This window comes from Mus caroli, unplaced genomic scaffold (genome assembly GCF_978045245.1).
Source record: "Mus caroli unplaced genomic scaffold, Mus_caroli_1 scaffold_19, whole genome shotgun sequence".
In the NCBI taxonomy this organism is placed as follows: Eukaryota; Metazoa; Chordata; class Mammalia; order Rodentia; family Muridae; genus Mus; species Mus caroli.
In genome coordinates, this window is record NW_028227274.1 from 59,937,890 (window position 1) to 59,957,517 (window position 19,628).

Genomic DNA, 19,628 nt, shown 5'->3' on the forward strand with positions numbered 1-19,628 from the left:
AAACTGGGTGATGTGAGGCTGGCACGGTAGCTCTGCTGTGCCTGAGCAGAGAGACCATGCTACTTCCCTCTCAGTGTGGCTGTCCTGGACCAAAATGGTCGCCATTACATGCATACTCAGTGTGTGAGCAAGGTCAAAGCAAAGATAGTAGAAAGAAGAAGGACAAAGAACGGAAAGACCAAAGGAAGAGTCAGGGGACCTGACTGGGATGGATATGCTCACATTTCATTGGCTAGAATCACTCAGACAGCTATGCTGTGGCAGAAGAAGATGGGAAATATTTTGTTGTTGTTTTGTCCTTCCCTCCTTCCCTCCCTCCCTTCCTTCCTTCCTTCCTTCCTTCCTCTTCCTCCTCCTCTCTTCTTCTTCTTCTTCTTCTTCTTCTTCTTCTTCTTCTTCTTCTTCTTCTTCTTCTTCTTCTTCTTCTTCTTCTTCTTCTTCTTCTCCTCCTCCTCCTCCTCCTCCTCCCTCCTCCTCCTCCTCCTCCTCCTCCTCCTTCTTCTTCTTCTCTCTCTCTCTCTCTCTCTCTCTCTCTCTCTCTCTCTCTCTCTTATTCTCTCACTCTTTTTTTCTTGACAGAGTTTCTCTGTGTCGCCCTGGCTGTCCTGGAACTCACTCTGTAGACCCTCGGCTGGTCTCGAACTCAGAGATCTGCCTGCCCAGTGCTGGGATTAAAGGAGTGTACCTCCCCTGCACCCTGGCTGTTTTGGGTATTTTTACCTAAGGCACACAACAAAGACCATCTTTGTGGGAAGAGAGACGGATACTGAAAGACAGTCTCTTCAGTGGACAGTATTTCCAATAGCTTTCTGCTGGGAGAGCCCATGAGTGTGTGAGGTTCTGTCACTATAGTGCAGGTCTGAGGCTTGCCCCTTGACCAGTCCCTGACTGGAGACAGCGGAGAGAAGACAGAGCAGGGGTTCAGGGAGAGGCCTCAGATTTGGAGGGACAGCCTCTCCATTCTCCATGCTGACTGAGTGCCACCCCAGTGCCTGAGGCCTCCCAGGCACTATGAGCTGAGCACACCTGCCTTTCCTTGCCACAGATAGACTTTCTTTTGAGGCAGGCGATTTCCCTACCTATGTGAATGTGAAAGTGACAATCCTGTCGCAGAATTCTGTGGAGTTACCCTCGATTCATTCTGGAATTGGCTTTAATGGTTTTCTTTGCCTACCAACACCTTGGGAACAGCAGAGGCCCTCTTGGCAGCATACCTGTTTTTCTTATGAGAAACTGCCCCTCCTCCATCCTGGATTCAGTACACGAGGTCCTGGTAGAGTGACTCTCTAGCCTTTCCTCTTCTGTGGCGGGCACAGTGCCCAGGTCGGGTGTGTCTGAGTCAGAGTGACAGAATCCAGGATCAGATCACAACCCAGGTAGGCCACTATGAGACTTGGGAGACTGTTTTGTTTTTTCCTGAAGTCACTCGGGAGTAGGAACAAGGGAATCTTTTCTACTGGGAGCACAAGCTAATATGCTAATGCTAGTCCGGAATTGCTGGGACTATTTTTGTTACTGTAGGGAGAATGAGGAAAGACTGGGATATCACTCAATGGTAGAGTGGTGTGGCCTAGCGTGTGTAAGGGCCTAGGTTCAGTCCATAGGACTGGTGTGTCTGGAGTCAGCAGACCAGGTTACTACACCCTCAATGACATTGTCACTCAGGCCTCTGGACCTAGCCATTCCTGAAGCTGGAATGTCCCTGGATTTCCTAGTGACTAGTCAACAGTTGTCTTATCTGTTTGAGTCATCTTGAATAGAGTTTCCATCTTCTGCACTGGCAAAAAGAGAGAGTCCCAATACATCGTCCATTAAAATATCGTCCTGTGCAGAGCAGGAAAAACACTGTAGTCTGGAGAGTTGCGGGGGGCGTGCGCGTGGTGTGGTGTGGTGTGGTGTGGTGTGTGTGTGTGTTAGTATATGCTGAGAATAAGTGTGTGAGCTGAGTGTGCACAATGAGTGTGAGTCCTCGTGCTGTGTGCAAGTGGGTGTGCAACCGTGCACACTACTGTGTGGGCGTTGCACAACTACATGCAATTGTGTATCTGAGTGTGTGTCCGGAGTGATTTGTGTGAGCTGTCAGTGTGAGCCTCCACATCTCTTAAGCTCTGGATCAGGGTGACCCTGCCCTGACAGGTGGGGTCCCTTCCCTTTGGGGCCTCTTCCACCTTCTGTCCTCTGTCCCCTCCTCCCCTTCACATGCTGACAACAGCTGCCACCCTTGGCAAGTGCTGACAGCTGCAAACTTAAGTGGCTCAGGCAATAAGGGTGGCCCTGCCCCAAAGGAAGAAACGCGTACTGCCACGGCCAGGGAGCCTGGAAAGAAAGGGTGGGAGTGGAGCTTCCCTGGGGCCCAGGAGAGAGAGAGAATGCTGACGTGGCAGCCGCCCTTGTGAAACCTTTTCCTGACAATGACGGCCTGAAAATCCCCAGGCCTCAGTTTACAACAACCAAGGTCACAGACTCCTTTTCTGTGACGCATCCCTTGGAGGCTGGTCATGCGCTCTCTGCTGCCACCTGCTGGGCACTTTCTTCTTGCGGCCGTGGAGAGAAGCCAGACTGCCGCCCTGGCCAATGCGGCTTCCTCCACTTTTTTTTTTTTTTCTTTCTTTCTTTTCATCCCACGCAGCACATGGGTTGGGCTCCCTAGGTTGGGGAACTGGCTTACTCGACGCTCATCATCATAGGTCTGACACTTAGTCGATGTAGCTATCCCCACCTCAGGGCAACAAGATTGGGCTGGCAGACAGACAGGGGAAGCCAACCTGCTTCCTGCGGGTGGGTTTCCAGACTCCACCCGCAGGATTGTGCTTAGCTGGCCCATGCCTGGTGGGAGATGACAGGGACTTAGATACTTAAGCATCTGGGAATCGCTAACCTCTAGACAGATAAAGACACCAAGGTTCAGATAATTCCTCCAGCCATGTCTGCACCCTTTGCTTTCTCTCTCTCAGCTCTCCAGTTCTTCCAGCCTCCCATACCCCAACCCTGCTCCTCACCACACCACAGCCTCTCCCTCACCTCAGTTACTCTTGTAGAAATCACCTGAATATCACTCCTGCCTCTGGTCCTTACCACACATGACCCTGTCCCTTCTGTCTGCTTAGGTCTGCTCTAATACAGTGTCTGTCTCTCATCTGTGGAGCCCCAGGGTTATCTCAGCCCTTTTCCTGCCTACTGGAAGCCAATAGGCATGGCTGGATTTATGGGCTGGTGTCTCTAGAGGGACTATGTGATGGGAGTTTCATCTTCTTTATATCCACAGTGCATGGCAGGATCCTGGCAAACGGCATATGGCAAATGCTCACACAAAATGTGCTGGCTTGATCAGACCAATATGCTCCTGTCAAGAGCAGCAGAACTCGTAGACTCAGGGTGCATTCTATCCAGGTACTTGCTAAAGACAGTAGAAAAGTCCTCACCCGGTCCTGAGACTATTCAGAAGGTGGGCGAGACTCCTGTGAGGCCCATTTTTCTAGGGAAGGGAACTGAGAGCCAAAGGTATTGAGTGATTGATCTGTCATACCCACAGTTCCCACCCAACTTTTGTCTTACCCGCTGTGGCTGTCCTGGACTACAGCCCTGCACACTCCTGCTTATGTGATGCTTTCTGCACCCCACCCCCACCCCCATGCCTCCTCTCTTTCCCCCACCATCCTTAACCAAGCCAAAGATCTTTCCTCTGTGTCCCTACTCCAAGTTTAGCTAAGGGCCCCAGAAAACAGGGTGGGTCTGCAGCAGATGTCAGGGGCCAGGGGCAGCTGAGGGATGAGAGAGAGAAAAGGCACACCCTTGCTCTTTCATTTGGCTAAACAAGCGTCCACGGGCCTATTGTGCTTCCCAAACCTCAGGTTCCTAAACTGAGCTTGGAAGGAAGAGGAAAGAGCTGCAGAGGCGGAGACTCTGACCCCAAAGTGATCGAGGGCCCTCCCCTGGCTTCCGTGTCCCTGTGGCAGGCGGTGGTGGTCGGTGGTGGTCGAAATCTCTGCCCCTCAGAGTCCGAGGGAGGATGGATGGAACAGGAGGAGCATCATGAGAAGGCTTCCTGTAAACTACGGAGGGTGAGGGGACAGAGCGTGAGGGAACGTTGTGAGATGGTCAGTAGCTTGGCTCAGGGGCTGGGAGGAGGGAGAGAACGGGAACCTGGCCCAGCCGCAGGTTTTTCTGGTTTGGGAGCCAGTGTCATCAGGGAGGGGAGCCGTAGCCTCTGGGGGAGCTACCTTGGTATCCCAGAAGGTCTGCTGACTCATGCTCCTCCTCCTTCTCCTTCTCCTCCTCCTCCTCGTCTTAATTACTTCTTTTGTGCTTACAAAAGCAGCACACACTCTTTGTACAAAGAGGGCAGACAGCTCCTCCTGTTCACGCCGCTGCTGCTGCCATTTTGGCATATGTTCTTCCAGTTTTTTGTCTTTTTTTTTTTTTTTAAGACAGGGACTCACTATGTAGCCCTGGCTGTCCCAGAACCCACTGTGCAGACCAGGCTAGCCTTGAACTCAACAGAAATCTGCCTGCCTCTGCCTCTGCCTTCCAAAGGCTGGGCTGAAAGGTGTGTGCCACCACACCCCTGCCTGTCTCTTCGTTAAAGAGAGAAGCCGGTTCCTTGAGGACAGTGTAAATCCTTGCAGAACTGTAGACTGCTTATTCCCTCCGACATCCAGTTGGGACTATGGCTATCCAAACCTCTGTGGGATGCTGCATGAACGATGTGTCTGAGTTTGTATTCACAAATGGGCCCGAGGGACTGGTTAGGACCCCAGACTCAAAGGCCAAGGCTACCCTAGTACAAGTCCCACCTTCCCCATGATTGGTGGCTGGCCAACTGTAGGCAGTTTAGCCTCACTGAGCATTTTCCTTCTTCCTCGGGGGTGGTGGTGGTGGTGGTGGTGGTGGAAATCATGACAGCAGAACTCCAAAGTATGGCTGAGGCAATTAAGGATGCTGAGCTCAGCACCCAGTCTGGCTCATCAAGGACATCAAGGATGAGCTGTTGCTAGAGACACACGAGAGAAGCCCCCACTCCATTCTAGGCAAATTATCCTCCTTGGATAATATGTGAGAGATTAGTCACAGGGATTCTGGAACTCACCCCCGAAGATGGGAAGTTTGCATCTTGAGTCACAAAATCGGTTGCACAAGCGTGGGATGGGACGGGAGGAACTAAGATTTCCCAGGCGGGGTGGAAGTTCCTGCAGCAAGCCTCCTCTGCATCCCCGGCTGCTGAGCTTGTGGGCATCGGAGGTGATGGGTTCTGAGTGAGGCTGGCCAGACCGCCTGAAGCTTTTCCTTTCTCCCTGTCCAACGATAACAGGCACAGGGGCAGGGGGCAGGGGGCGGGGGCGGGGCGCGCGCGCACGCGCAGTGCTGGGAATCAAACCCAGAACTTAGGCATGTTAAGCCTGGAGCTCTCTGCTGTAAAACCTCTCCACAGCCTCCATGTGTCTCCTTTTATCACCTCTCTCAACCCCTTTGGTCCTTCAACTTCCTTAGCCAAAGTGAAGGCATCAAAATCGGCCATTCTTTGAAGCCGGGCCCCTGGGAAGGCAGGAAGAGGCCGATCTTGCTCATCTCTGGTGGGGTTTGAGTCCCCTGAACCTTAGGGCTCTCCATGCCCGCCTCCTCCCTCCCTACATCTGCCATCATGTCTGTTACAGACTGCTTGCCGCCCTGCAGCTAGGAAAATGTCTTATGTTTACTTTAGCCATTTTGAATAGGTAGGCTTAGGTGGGAAGAAGCTTCGTTTGATTTTCAGAATCTGTGACTGTCTCTTTGGTGGCTCTTGGCAGATGTGACTGGGTTCAGGATCTTGGAATGGGGAGGCTACCGTGGGTTAGCCAGACATACCCTAAAGCTGATGATAGATTGGCCAAAGAGAAGATGAGGGAGCAGTGTGCCTGTCACTGGCCTGGCAGGAGAGGACCCTGCCATCAGCTTGAAAATGAAAGGACCCCCAAGTTTCCCAGAATTCCATGCTGTGGGGGGAGGAAAAGACTGAAGCCTTGTGCTAGGCAGAAGAGGCACTGGTCTCCCAGGAAGACCTATCACACAGTTCTAACAACTTACCAGACCGATTTACTGGACAGACTAGCGCTGAGACAAGGGTGGATCAGTGATAGGCAGGTGGGCGGGACGACACCATGACCCGGACTTCCTAGTTATGCATAGTTTTTGCCCTTTATTTAAGTCTAAACTTGGGGCTGCAGGAGACTCTGTGGAGTCATGTGTAATACATGCAGGGGGATGGCACATACTTGGGAACTTAGGCCTGAATTATGAGAAATTATCAACCTCATTCTTTAAATGTCATCATCCTGTTTACTCCTGCAAGTCTTGGTCCATCCGTTCATGAATCTGCCATTAGGTTTACATAGAACAAAGGTCCTTTTATTGCACTTTAAGCTTCTGTTAGTATGGCAGTCATTTCTGACATCATTTCTTCTTCTTCTTCTCCTTCTCCTTCTCCTTCTCCTTCTCCTTCTCCTTCTCCTTCTCCTTCTCCTTCTCCTTCTCCTTCTCCTTCTCCTTCTCCTTCTCCTTCTCCTTCTCCTTCTCCTTCTCCTTCTCCTTCTCCTTCTCCTTCTCCTTCTTCTTCTTCTTCTTCTTCTTCTTCTTCTTCTTCTTCTTCTTCTTCTTCTCTCATCCTCCTCCTCCTCCTCCTCCTTCTTCTTCCTTCTTCTTCCTCCTCCTCCTCCTCTTCCTCCTCCCCCTCCCCCTCCTCCTCCTCCTCCTCCCCCTCCCCCTCCTCCTCCTCCTCCTTCTCCTCGTTCAAGACAGGGTTTCTCTGTGTAGCTCTGACTGTCCTGGAACTCCCTCTATAGACCAGGCTGGGCTCAAACTCAGAGATCTACCTGCCTCTGCTTTGCAAGTGCTGGAAGTAAAGGTGGGGGCCACAACCACCTGGTTCTAAGATTTTTAATTGGCTCTTAATGGTAGCCAGCCACTCATTTTAATTTCATTATCTGTTTCTCACTAATGTGATTCCCACTTTAATGTCTGCTTTGGAATTCTATTTTACTTGGCTTCCTTGAGTTTAAGTACTTCAATGTCCTCAGTGGTTTTTTGTTTGTTTGTTTGTTTTTGCTGTTGTTATTTATTTATTACTTTATTTCATGCTTTCATACATGCAGGCAAAACACTCATACACATAAAATAAAAACTAAAAATTTGGGGGCACAAAAAGCCCCCTCACCCCAGAGCCTGAGTTCAAACAGGGCTAGAGTGATGGCTCAGTGGTTAATAGCATTTGTGGCTCTTGTGGAAGACCCATGTTCAGTTTTATTTTTAATTTTTATTTTTTAAGATTTCTTTATTTATATAAGTATACTGTAGCTGTCTTCAGACACATCAGAAGAGGGCACCAGATCTCTTTATAGATGGCTGTGAGCCACCATGTGGTTGCTGGGATTTGAACTCAGGACCTCTGGAAGAGCAGTCAGTGCTCTTAACCGCTGAGCCATCTCTCCAGTCTCAGATTCAGTTCTTACCACCCACAAGGCAGCTCAGAGCAAGGCCATCCAACACCCTCTCCTGCCTCTTCTGGGCTCCAGAATGTGAATGGTGCACATATACACACTCAGGTGCTCACACATACACAATAAACAAGCAAACAAACAAATCTTTTTTTAAAGCAGCAAACTCAAACTTACCTCAGGGCTAGTTTCTAAGAGGGTTCAGTAAGTCATAAGGATGAAGGGGTCAGGACAATAATGTTTAACCCTTCTGAGGCTTTGTTTTTTTTTTTTTTTTTTAAGATTTTATTTATTTATTTATTTATTTTTAAGATTTATTTATTATATGTAAGTACACTGTAGCTGTCTTCAGACATTCCAGAAGAGGGCGCCAGATCTCGTTGCAGATGGTTGTGAGCCACCATGTGGTTGCTGGGATTTGAACTCTGGACCTTCGGAAGAGCAGTCGGGTGCTCTTACCCACTGAGCCATCTCACCAGCCCCAAAGATTTATTATTATATGTAAGTACACTGTAGCTGTCTTCGGACACTCCAGAAGAGGGCACCAGATCTCGTTGCGGATGGTTGTGAGCCACCATGTGGTTGCTGGGATTTGAACTCTGGACCTTCGGAAGAGCAGTCGGGTGCTCTTACCCACTGAGCCATCTCACCAGCCCCCTTCTGAGGCTTTGTAAAAACCTGATGACAACAGGAAATAGGGCCACAGGTGGAAAAAAAAATTGTTTTGTTTTGTCTGGATTGGTTAGGGCTTTTTTTGTTTTGTTTTGTTTTAAATGTTTATTTATTTTATGCATATGAGTACACTGTAGCTGTACAGATGGTTATGAGCCATCATGTGGTTGCTGGGAATTGAACTCAGGACCTCTGCTCACTCTGGTCCAAAGATTTTTTTTTTTAAAGATTTATTTATTTATTACATGTAAGTACACTGTAGCTGTCTTCAGACACTCCAGAAGAGGGCGCCAGATCTCGTTACGGATGGTTGTGAGCCACCATGTGGTTGCTGGGATTAGAACTCTGGACCTTCAGAAGAGCAGTCGGGTGCTCTTACCCACTGAGCCATCTCACCAGCCCCAAAGATTTATTATTATATGTAAGTACACTGTAGCTGTCTTCAGACACACCAGAAGAGGGCATCAGACCTCATTATAGACGGTTGTGAGCCACCACGTGGCTGCTGGGATTTGAACTCAGGGCCTTCGGAAGAGCAGTCAGTGCTCTTAACCACTGAGCCAATCTCTCTGGACCCTTTGTTTCTTAAGACAGGGTCTCTCTAGTAGCCCTGCTTGTCCTGGAAGTCATTCTATAGATCGGACTGGCTAGATCACACAGAGATCCACCTGCTTCTGCCTCCTGCTGTTGGTGAAGAGTGTGCACCACAGGGCCTGGTGGAAAGCCCATTGTAAAATGCAAAATCGTCTGCAAAAGCAATAAACACTGGCCAATAATGACGTTATGATAAGTCCCAGAGAACAAGGAAGCCTGTCCTCCCAGGATGGGCCACAAGAGGGCGCCCTATGCCCCTAACCTGAGTCACCAGCCCTTTGTACCACCTTTCCAGGAGCAACCGCCCGCCCTTCCTCCTTTTTGTAAGTAAAGGCTCTCTAGGCTCTCCATTTGGGAAGAGCTTGGGTTTGGGACACTGTTCCCACTGTGTCCTTCCTTCCCAGGACAGAAGCCTGTGTCATGGCACTTAGGGATGCTTGTGAAAGTGGTTCAGCTTTAGGGTTCGTACGAGGCGTGGCCTCAGGTTCGCCGGCTGAAGGTAGGGTCCTGATGAGCGCAAGCTGGGATCTCTTTACAGTAGGATTTCCTTGGCTGCTTCTTCCCAGGCACAGCTTGCATATAGAAGATTCCGAGTGGTGCCAAGGTGAATAAAGATGCCTAAACAAGTCAGGAGCACACCTTCAATCCCAGCACTTGGAAGGCAGAGGCTGGCAGATCTTTGTGAGTTTGAAGCCACCCGGGACAGCCAGGGGCTATGGAGAGAAACCTCGTCTCTCCACCACCTGCTTCCGAGAAAAACCTAATAAAATGGGACACCTCTGGGGTCCTGCTTATTGTTTTTCTTGTGCGCCCCTCTACCTCGAGACCCTCTCAAGTCACAGTATGTGACTGTGACCTGCTAGCAGCCAGCTGGTGATCAGTTCCATGAGACTTCAAATGGGAGCTCTAGAAGGAACAATGACAAAGATGATGCCAGTGGTCCTTGAGAAGCCTGTGGTGTCCTGGTCCTGTTGGCTACTGTTTCAGAGCTGAAAAGCACAACAGTTGCAGAGGCATCCTAGGGCCATCTCTCCTGCTCCCTGTTAGGCACTCAAGTGACTGGAATGATTCCAGAGTCTCAGACCCCTCTTCGGGGCTTGTTCTGGGGGCACTGAGGAGCAATGTAGAAGCCCTTGGCATCTGGGGATGACCATGCAAGAGGGCTTGTTTTATCTAAATATAGTAGTTTGGGAACGCATGTGAGGCATGTGACTGTGTTTCCAATTGGGTTGGGTTTTTTCAAGACAGGGTTTCTGTGTGTGTAGCCCTGGCTGTCCTAGAACTCACTATGTAGACAAGGTTGGCCTCAAACTCACAGCCTCCAGAGTGCTGACATTAAGGGCATATGCCACCACGGACTGGCCATGTGACTGTTTTAAGTGTCTGGGCCCCTGTGTGGTGGTGCATACCTATAACCCCAGACCCTGGGTTTAGTCATATTTTATTTATGTGCATATTTGTGTGCAGGCGACCGTGGAAGCCAGCAGAGGGTGTAGGGTCTCCTGGAGCCACATCTCTGGAGTTACAAGAAGTTGTGAACCTCTCAACATGGGTTCTGGGAACTGAACCCAGGTCCTCTGGAAGGACATCGAGTGCTCTTAACCACTGGGCCATCTCTGCAGCCTAACCCCATCCCTTGGAGGCTGAAGCAAAGCAAGTTCAATGACCGTGTAAGAGGGCTTGTTTTGTCTACATACAGTAGTTTGGGGGATCACGCAGCGTGGGTTGCATGGTGAGACCCTATCTCAAAAAAGAATATCCTCACGTGCTGGTTTTGTGGCCTGAGGTACAACTGAAGCTGTGTTGTTGCAAAGCCTGGCTCAGAACCTGAGGTAACTCAGAATTGCACACGTGTGTGATGTATGAACATATGATTTCAGACTGTGTTCTCTGGAACAGATGGAGAGGGCTTACCATGCGTTAGATCCCCCAAGTCTTCTGTGGACCTTGCTTAAACTCTAATGGTCCCCGTCTCCCACAAATCTCTACCCTGACGTCATGGCCTAGAAGCATCCTGAGACACCAGGAATGTGAAGGGCAGCTAAGATGTGGCTCCTGACTGCTGTCCCTGTACTGGTCTCTGGAAGTGTTGGCCAGGTGGAGGCACTTGGGGGTTATAGCAGTGAATACTGGGAAGTTCTTTTTTGCCCCATACTCCCAGGAAGAACGAAGACACAAATCAAAGGTCTAGTATTTTATTACTGTCACAGAACACAGAGAGGAAGGCTTGATATCCCCCCCCCCACACACACACACTATGGGAAAGCCACTGGGATGGGGGCAGCCTGAGGCAGGCAGGACTGGTGGGCAGAATACAGGAGGATGGTGGAAATTGTTAGCATTGGCTGGATACCGTCACAGTTCCTGAGTGTGGCCTAAGGTCAGTGTCTTAAGCTCTTTCAACCCAGGGCTGCCTGTCTGCTACCTCATTGGGTCACAAGTGACATGGTGCTGGAAGTGCCAAGAGCCAGAGGGTGGAGGGTGGTGTTGCTATCGTCAGCAAGTCTGCCGTCCTGAGTGGGTCAGCAACAGCCTCTGCGTGTGAGCAGAAGGGGGGGTGGGTCCTCTCTTCAGAAATGTCTTCTGGAGGCTTGCTAGGAGCATAGCCCCTGGGGACTGCCTGGTCTCTGAAGACTCGAGGCCACATCAGAAACGAGGGCTATGGAACTATGTGACAGTTACCTCTTCCACTGACTCAGCCAAATGGACTAGGGACAGTTTAGGATAGTTCGAAGGGTCATGAGTGTGTGCATGAGTTTGTGTGTGTGCACATGGCTAGTGTCTTCTGTCACTATCTACCCTATGATGCTGAGACACTGTCTCTCGGTAAACCAGGAGCTCACCAACCCTGGCTGGGCTGCCTGGCTGGCTGCAGATCTCCAGGGGTCCTCTTGTCTTTCTCCCTACCAGCACTAGAATGCTAAGTGCGACCCCACGGCTGGCTTTCTACACAAGCACTGGACATCCAAACTCAGTGCTTTACAGATGAGCCCCCAGCACCTAAGTTCTAGTTTCCCTTTCACATTTATTTCTTTTTATTGTATGTGTGTGCATGTACGCATGTGGAGGTCAGAGGACACATTTCAGGAGTCACTTTTCTCTTCCCACCACGAGGGTTCTGGGAATTCTACTCAAGTCCTCAGATTGGTGGCCAGCATCTTTGCTGATAAGCGCCGTCTCATCCTTCCAACCCAAGTTCCATTTTATTGCTGGATTTCTATCCCTGCCTCTGCCTCCCGAGGCTGAGCTTAAAGGCATGTGGTTTATTTTTTTATTTTTAAAATGTGTTTGTTTGTTTGTTTTTAGCACAGTGAGCAAAGATTTACTAAGGAAAAAACAAGAAAGAACTCCCGAGAGTTGGGGGACAGGGAGCTATAAGGGCATAGTAGTACCTGCCTCTACTTTTTCTTTTGTTTCAGACATTCAATTCCACGCTTGAAATCAACCCTGGCTCTGCCTTTTGCTTTCCAGGCGACCTGGCTCTTGTTTGGGCCTAAGGAAAAGCCGACTGTAAGCCGGGGAAGCATCTCTGGCAAGAGATGAATAAGGATTAAGCACGTCTGTGGTTGTGCGCAGGAATCACAAGTGCTCCTGCAGTGGGAAGAGCCACCACTAGGGGCGCTCCAAGTCTTGTATTTTCTACCTTGAAAACTCGTTTCCCTGCAGCTGCCCTCCAAATCCAACGAAGATGAATGGCTTTTAGTTTACCTAGCTGATTTAATAAACTTTAAAAATAAATGTACGTATGACTTTCTTAATAGTGTGGATGTGGGTCTGGGGCCCCTCCTCACCACAAGGTCTACAGGGAAGGCATGTGGAGGGTCAGAGTGGAGGGGAGCCGTCTCATAGTCTGGTTTTCAACCACTGTGTCTTGAGACGAGTTTCTCAAGAGTGAGGCAGTTCTGAGCTTCCCACATCCAACCTCCCTCCTGGGAATGTTAGGAAATATGGACAGAGCGGAAAGAAAAGCTATACAAAGGTCAGAAGAGAGCTCCCAAGAACGCTTACCTCCGACGAACCGCCTCCTCCTCCCTACTCCCCGGAAGGAAATGCCAGGGCGAGAAGGAGGCAGATCCAGCTGCTAAGCCATGACCTCAAGAACAGTATTTCCAGGAATCCCCATCTTAGCATCCAAGGGATTCCTGGGAAAACTGGACCGTGAGGACAAGGTGGGAGAGAGATGCCTTCTGCACGTGCCACGCCCCTAGGGACCAGCAGTTCTCTCGGCATCCACCGTGGGGCGGCTTCCTTCCCGGGATGCAGCTTCCTGCTCTGGGAAGAGCAACCAGAGCTTTGAGTGGCTTGGAAAGTACCTTCCCTGAGGTCAGGAAGCATTTGGGACCAGTCCTCCCTGCCTCCCTCCCCCCGCCATGGTCCACGGGGACTCTGGCAGTGATTATTAAAAGTCCGTTCCCAGGCTCTAGTGACCTTCTCGCTGCGGTCCTCCAGAAGGTCACTTGGACTCTGATCCTCGCACGATTGTAAAGTGGCATCAAATAGGACCCACTGGGTGGGTGAGGAGCCAGCATGAAGGCAGCGAAGCCATGGACACTTAGAAATATGTATGTATGGTCAGGGGCTGGTGAGATGGCTCAGCGATTAAGGGCACTGGCTGCTCTTCCAGAGGTCCTGAGTTCAAGTCCCAGCAGCCACCTGGTGGCTCAGAATCCTCTAAAAAGGGGTCTGATGCTCTCTTCTGGCATGCAGGAGTGTGTGGTTCTGTCTCTGTTGTTACTACAGCTGAGAGTAACCAAGACCAGGGTGGGGTTTGTTCTCTTCTACTCTCCTCTATAAAGTGGGTCACCTTCCTCAGACCAGGCTTGGGAGGTTAACTACAAATGGATTATACCCCAGTGACTCTCCTCTGTTGCCCCTTGCCTCTCTGAAGCCTCTGGGACAAGGGCAGACATTTGTGAGATGCCAGCCTGGCTCAGGCAGTAGCACAGAGGCAGGGCAGAGCTCAAAAAGTGAAGACTGTGACCTCAGGCCTAATGTCTGGCATTTTGTGATTGCAACATGACAGTGTCATATTGTTGGGTTGTCAGGATCCTGAGCCTCTACAGGGGCTAAGGATTGTTAAGGAGTGTCTGATTTACAGAGATGAAGGGGTTTCAACGCAGAACCATATACAGTGGCTATTCACTATGCAGTGCTGAGAAGGGTTCCGAGGGAGTGTTGAAACCTCCCCAGAATGGGTAGATGTTAGCAGGGTCTTCTCTAGGCTGAGGAAGTAAAAGCAGGGTGTTGGTGCTTGGCAGCCCCTGAATGGACCAGAGTTTACTGTTGTAGAGGGCACTAGAGTGATCTGCCCTGGTACAGCTTGAACCCAGGAACATCACCACAAGCTGCTGGAGCAGAATCTAGGGACAACCTATCTAGTCCGCTATTCCATGCCAACACTTACCATGTCCCGGTGACGGCTGCAGAACATCTTCTCCCTTCCTGAGCTACAGTGCTTCATCTCAGACTCCCAACTGACCAGAGATGCAGCACTGCACCTCAGGCTGGGAGACAGGCGCTCCGCACTCAGGCCGCGCAGCTTTCTTCTTGGGCTGGAGGAGTGTGAGCATGCGCAGTAGTCTGCCTCCTATCCGGGTCTTGGCTTACCCTGGAAGCCTCTGGGACTGAAATTTCCACTTTCTTGTCCTTTTGTCTTTTTAAGTTAGCTTTCTTGTGATAGATCCACCCATTTCAGGCATGCAGTAAATTTTTTTTTTTTCAGTGCTAAAAATGGAACCCAGGGCCTGCCTGCTCAACCTGTGGCTCCCGTGTTTGTGCCCCGCCCTCCCCATCCATCTCTTTATGCACGCAGGACAAATGACTGCTACTGAGAAACTGTCTCTTACTTCTTTAGTTCTCAGGGCATCTCCTTTATGGGCTCGCCCATCCTTTGCACTCTGTTTCTCCCTAGCTCTTGAGGTATTGTTTTCAACTGTGGCCACTTTCCTTCGTAAGGAAAGGGAGTCTGATGGCTTCCGTCAACCCCGGGATCAAGGCCGCGTTGAACACTGCTTGAGTGGCTTGCTACCCACCTCATCCTCTGTGGCCTTGGAGCGGTTTATCTCTGGGTCACCCCAGCTTCCCTCTCCAGTTCCCTGAGGCCAGGATCCATATATTATGATTTGAGGTCCCTAGAACCTGCCGATGACTTTGCACGTGACTACAGACAGCAGATGACACGTGGTGACCATCATCTGTGGCCACGGCTTGTATGGGAACTTCGGGGTGAACAGAACACCCCCGACCCCCAAACCACCCACTCACCCTGCTCTTGCTAAGAACCCCCCCCCCCAGGGTCCCCAGATAACCTTTGCTTCTTGGTGACTGCGGTGGCCTTGGTGATGGATGATACATACCTTCAGGGTTTTCTGAAGAGGGCAGGCAGCCTTTCCTCAGGGCTGAGAGAGAACAGAAAAGAAAAAAAAAAAAAAAGCGCGCCTCCATTTTTAGAAACCCCTCTGTTCCTAGGCCTCCCAACAGGAATCTAGCACCCCCAAGTTGGGGGTGAGGTACAGGGGCAGTGGGGAAAGCTTCTTTGATTTGTTGTTAAGGCCAGGAAACTTCTGCCCTCAGGCACTCCCCAGCCAATAACCAACTCCCCTCTGTCTGGACTCCTCAGAAACTTTCCGAAGCCCTCTTACCAGGAGATCTGAATACAGGACTCTCTCGGAGTCTTCTCCATGACATTCCCCCACAGATCCCATGGACCCTGGGAGAGGTGGCACTGAAGTTGACCAAGGGACATTTCAGTAAGTAGCTAGGAGTGGTGGACACAGCCTAGCTGAGTTGCTAGGAGCCTTCCCCAGGGTCAGCTGTGCCCAAAGCCCTTTTGCCTCCATTGCTTTTGCTTTCTGGGGAAGCAGAGGGAGTGGAGATCTTTGGGAGTCATTTGGTGACATACCACTTGGGTCGTCCCCTGCCTCTTTGTCTGCCCTCCCCTCCCCCTTATTTTCCCTTTTGTCCTTCTTTCATTTTAGAAACAGAGACACATGTAGACCAGGCTAGCCCCAAACTCATTCAGTGTATAGAACTGCTGACCCCCCTGCCTCTACTTCAGGAATTCTGAGATTACACGCATAAGCCACAATGCCTGTTGACCTGGAGCCTTGTGTGTGGGGAGGAAAGCCTGGCTGTTCTGCCTCTGACTTCTTCCTGAGGCCTGTTTATTTCAGGAAGGGGCTTCAGGTCGGTGCCTGACAAGCCACAGAAGCAGATGACAGTGTGGTACTGATGTTGCATCTTCATCATTATTATTGTTTAAAACTCTGGCTGGTGTTAGCTTTCCATTTCTAACAAGTATTCCAGCCTAGGTACATAAAAGGATTCCCCTTACTCTTTGCAATAAAATTGCAGACGAAAGTGAAAAACAGGACATCCAATGATTAGGTTTGGGGTGGGACAGCAGAGCCTGCTCTACCTTCTGGTCAGCTTTTGTGGCTGGAAATGATCACCTTGGTTGGAGGACCAGGAATGGGGATAGGGCATTCTAGATTTGCAGACAGCAACTCAGAAAGGGGAAATGAGAGCTGCTGCTGTCCCACCTTGGGATAAAGGAGAACGTGGCAAAGATTTTACATCTTCTCAGCGGGACACGAGAACTAGACAGCAGGTGGTCCATCTTCCTTAAGGAGGCACAAATGGCCAGACAGTATGGAGAGGGAGGCGTTCAGCCAGGAAAGGTCTTTGCCTCTTCTTCCTTGTCCCATCCCTGGATAAAGACTGTCTCGTTCTGTCCCTGTGATTCTAGAATAGTCAAGCTGGTGAACATTTAAATGCACATATCCCCATAGGTCTCCAAGGCTCCAAGGAAATAGAATTTTCCCCGGGGTTGGAGTGTAAGGTACCATGCTGGGCCTGGCCCCTCACCTTCAACTCCATGCCTGATATCTCAGTTTCTTAGTTCTCTGGATGTGGGACAGCTCATTCAGCAGACCCAGAACCATCTCTATGTGCTAAGGGAGTATGTCCCTGCACTGCAGCCTTAATACTGTCCTTGTCCTTGCAGGACACAGAAGGCTGAGGGGGAAGGAAGGCACCGAGGAGGGCATGGGGGCAGACTCATCGGAACTCTAGAGAGCCCGTGGAAAGACTGCCAAGAGCTTGTGGCCAGGGAGGTTCCTTCCCCCACCCCTTGAGTAGCTCGAAAGGCCTCTTGGTGGTGGGGTGGGGTGGGGTGGGGACTGGGATGGTGGGAAGGAACAGTAGGACTGGAAGGTATGCCTTTTTTCTCTGGGCCCATGAACATACACGTCCTGGGCTGGTAGGCAGAGCTTGTCCGGACCCCTGGCTCCCTCACATGTAGCCTCCCTGAGAAGAAGTATTCAAAAAACCTTTCATTCACCCCAAGAAAGGCTCCTTCGCCCTCCCTGAGCTGCCGTTTCGAAGATGAGAGAGGCTTAGAGAGCCAAGCTCTATCCCCAGAGAGCAGGGATATTTCTCACTGGGCCCCTTCATCTCTCGGGCTTGGTTCTCTATTCTGTTAAAGCGGTGGCTGAACCAGGTGGACTCCAGATCTTACCTGGCACTCTTCTTGGTACTGGTTGTCAACAGCTTGAAGGCCTGCTGCCAGGGAGTAGCCCGCCTCGTCTCCTTTTCCCATGTCTTCAGAAAATGTCTCCAGGCAAGGGGATCTCTCCCTTCTGTCCGTTGGGAAGCTCCCGGGAGGGGTGAGAGGAGGGGACGCTGAAGGAGAAAATAAACAGTGGTTGTCTGGATAGTCTCGCCAGGCCTAGGCAGGACGCTCTGTGGCTCCTGCCCTTATATGGCAAGGCTGCTCTGAGCTAGGAACCCTGCCTGTCATTCCCACCTCAGGCACCACTCAGAGGACTGAGGGCCACCACTGGTCACCTGGGCCGCTGCTAAGAAGGCAGACAAGACCTGGCACGAATGCTGGGAATCACCTATACACACACCGAGCGGGCTTATCTTGGCTTTTGATTGGTGTAGCCGGTGGGAGGGATAATAAATGAGAATACGAAAAAGAATTCATCCTCAGCCAGCTTTGAGATGAGAGTAATCCGCTCCTCCATTTTGCAGAAGAGAAAACAGGCCCACAGAGGCTAAGGACAACTACGTAACTGAACAGGAAACGAGGATTTAATTCAGGCTGTCTGGTATCAGGGCCTGGTATCTGGCCTGGGGTTCTGAGTTGACTGCCTGGATGCAGCATAAAGGGGGAGGATTTGGCTATCACGTGTGCTCTGTAGAAAGTCGATTGTGTTGGAGGTTTGCCCCCTGGGAAGCCAGGGAAGCCCCAGTGTTCTACAACACAGCCTCAGAGGAACAGTTCCTTAGACTGGGACAATAGGCTATTATTTACTGATGTCTTCAGCATATGACACTGGGCCTGCTGCAGATTAGGGCCTCATAGAAGGGACGTGGGGAAGCACCTGGTCACAATTGCAGTGTGTTTTAAGGATCAGTTGAAGCAACAGGTGGGAAAGCACAGAATATCTTTAAGATGGCTTTCCCCCTCCAAAGTGGCCTCTGGTGTCTCCCTATGCTGACGCTTCTAAATGAGCTGTTCCCCCTCTGTCCAGCTATGGGACTCATGGCCCAGGCCCTAGATTCTGATTGGAAACCTCAGGTTAGGCCCAAGTCCCGGGCTAGCAGCAGGGACCGACTGTGGGAGAGGCTGTGGAGGGAGGCCCAAGCGGGTGGAGGGGGTGGGCTGCTGGGAACAGCTCAGAAATGTGCCTCACACAAGTACTAACATCCTGTGTGCTCTCAGGCCAGCCCTGGAACCTCCCTCACCCCATCCATCATCCTGGCATCTTCTGCAAGGCTCCTTCCTGGGGCTGGATGGGGGGAGGGACTGGGGGGCTCAGGGCTGACTGTCCTCATGCCAGAGAGAGTACAGCTGGCCACTCTACAGGCCTGCTTAATGTCGGCTGGCTGGAAGGTCACGGAGGAGATGCCTGCAGCCTCCTAATCCAATTTGTTTACACCAGTCTCTGCAGCTCATTGGCTCCCAAGAGGAGACCGGGTGCGTGCTGTGTTGGGGGTGCACGTTCACACACATGTGGGGGCTACACGGGGCTGAACAGGTGGGCTGTGTTATACAAGCCTCGTCTCCCATCCATAGAATCGTGGCTCCTTTCTGCAGCCCTGCCTCCCCACTTCCCTCTCCCTCACCTCCAGTCCTTCCTCTGTTTATTCCATCCCTGATAGATCTGTGCCAGACGCCTCTACACAGCTCGACCTCAAAATTCTGAGTGTGCTCCTCCCCCTCTGTGCCTCAGTTTCCCTACCTGTCTTATGGAGGTTCCACCACTGCTCTTTCCTGGGTGCTACCAAATACAGGATGCTACATGCTCAGACCCCAGCAGGGCTGAAGGAGCACCTTCACCCCGGGGAGCTGCTCTTACCAATAGCACAATGCTTGCCCAGAGCCCCGGGCCCTCAGCTGCTGCTCCTACAAAGCTCTTCCATCTCTAAGGAAGGTGGGGTGAAGCAGGAAGTGGGGTGGGAGATGTCCTCATGCCTGTTGGGTCTCCTCTTCTTTGCTTTATTACCCCACTGCCACCCCAGCCTCCAGCATTCCTGAAAGGCCACCCTTTGGCTAGGTTCTGCTCTTTGAGACTCCCGGCCTTGGTTTCCTGGTCATTCTGAGCACTGGGATGGGGAGCTTGTCTGAGGGTCCCTAGTTATGCCTAGAGCTTCCTGAGTTGGAGTGTCTATGGGGTGGGGGGGTGGGGGAGTGGAAAGGAGTACTTACAGTTCTGGGAGCTGGGCGGCCGTCACTGTCCCTTCTCCGCTTCTCAGGAAGGTTCCTCTCTGGGTCTCTTCTCCAGTGTAGGAGGAATCCTACCAGCCATCACTCTTGCCTGAAAAGAACAAAAGATCTGGCTCAGTCAGAAGTATGCTGGATTACTCTGTGGCCAGGGTGCTAAACTC

The 19,628-nt window shown here is 51.1% G+C and overlaps 1 long non-coding RNA gene across 2 annotated transcripts; it reads left to right on the plus strand.

Annotated features, from left to right (window-relative positions):
* The first annotated feature begins 1,308 nt into the window (after positions 1 to 1,308).
* On the plus strand, positions 1,309 to 12,440 carry LOC147000309 (uncharacterized). Of its 2 annotated transcripts, none has more exons than XR_015046028.1 (3): positions 1,309 to 1,376; positions 10,200 to 10,402; positions 12,204 to 12,440. It is a non-coding gene; the product is annotated as an uncharacterized LOC147000309 (long non-coding RNA). The 2 variants fall into 2 exon arrangements; XR_015046027.1 differs by lacking the exon at positions 1,309 to 1,376 and adding an exon at positions 3,867 to 4,061.
* Positions 12,441 to 19,628: the final 7,188 nt, after the last annotated feature.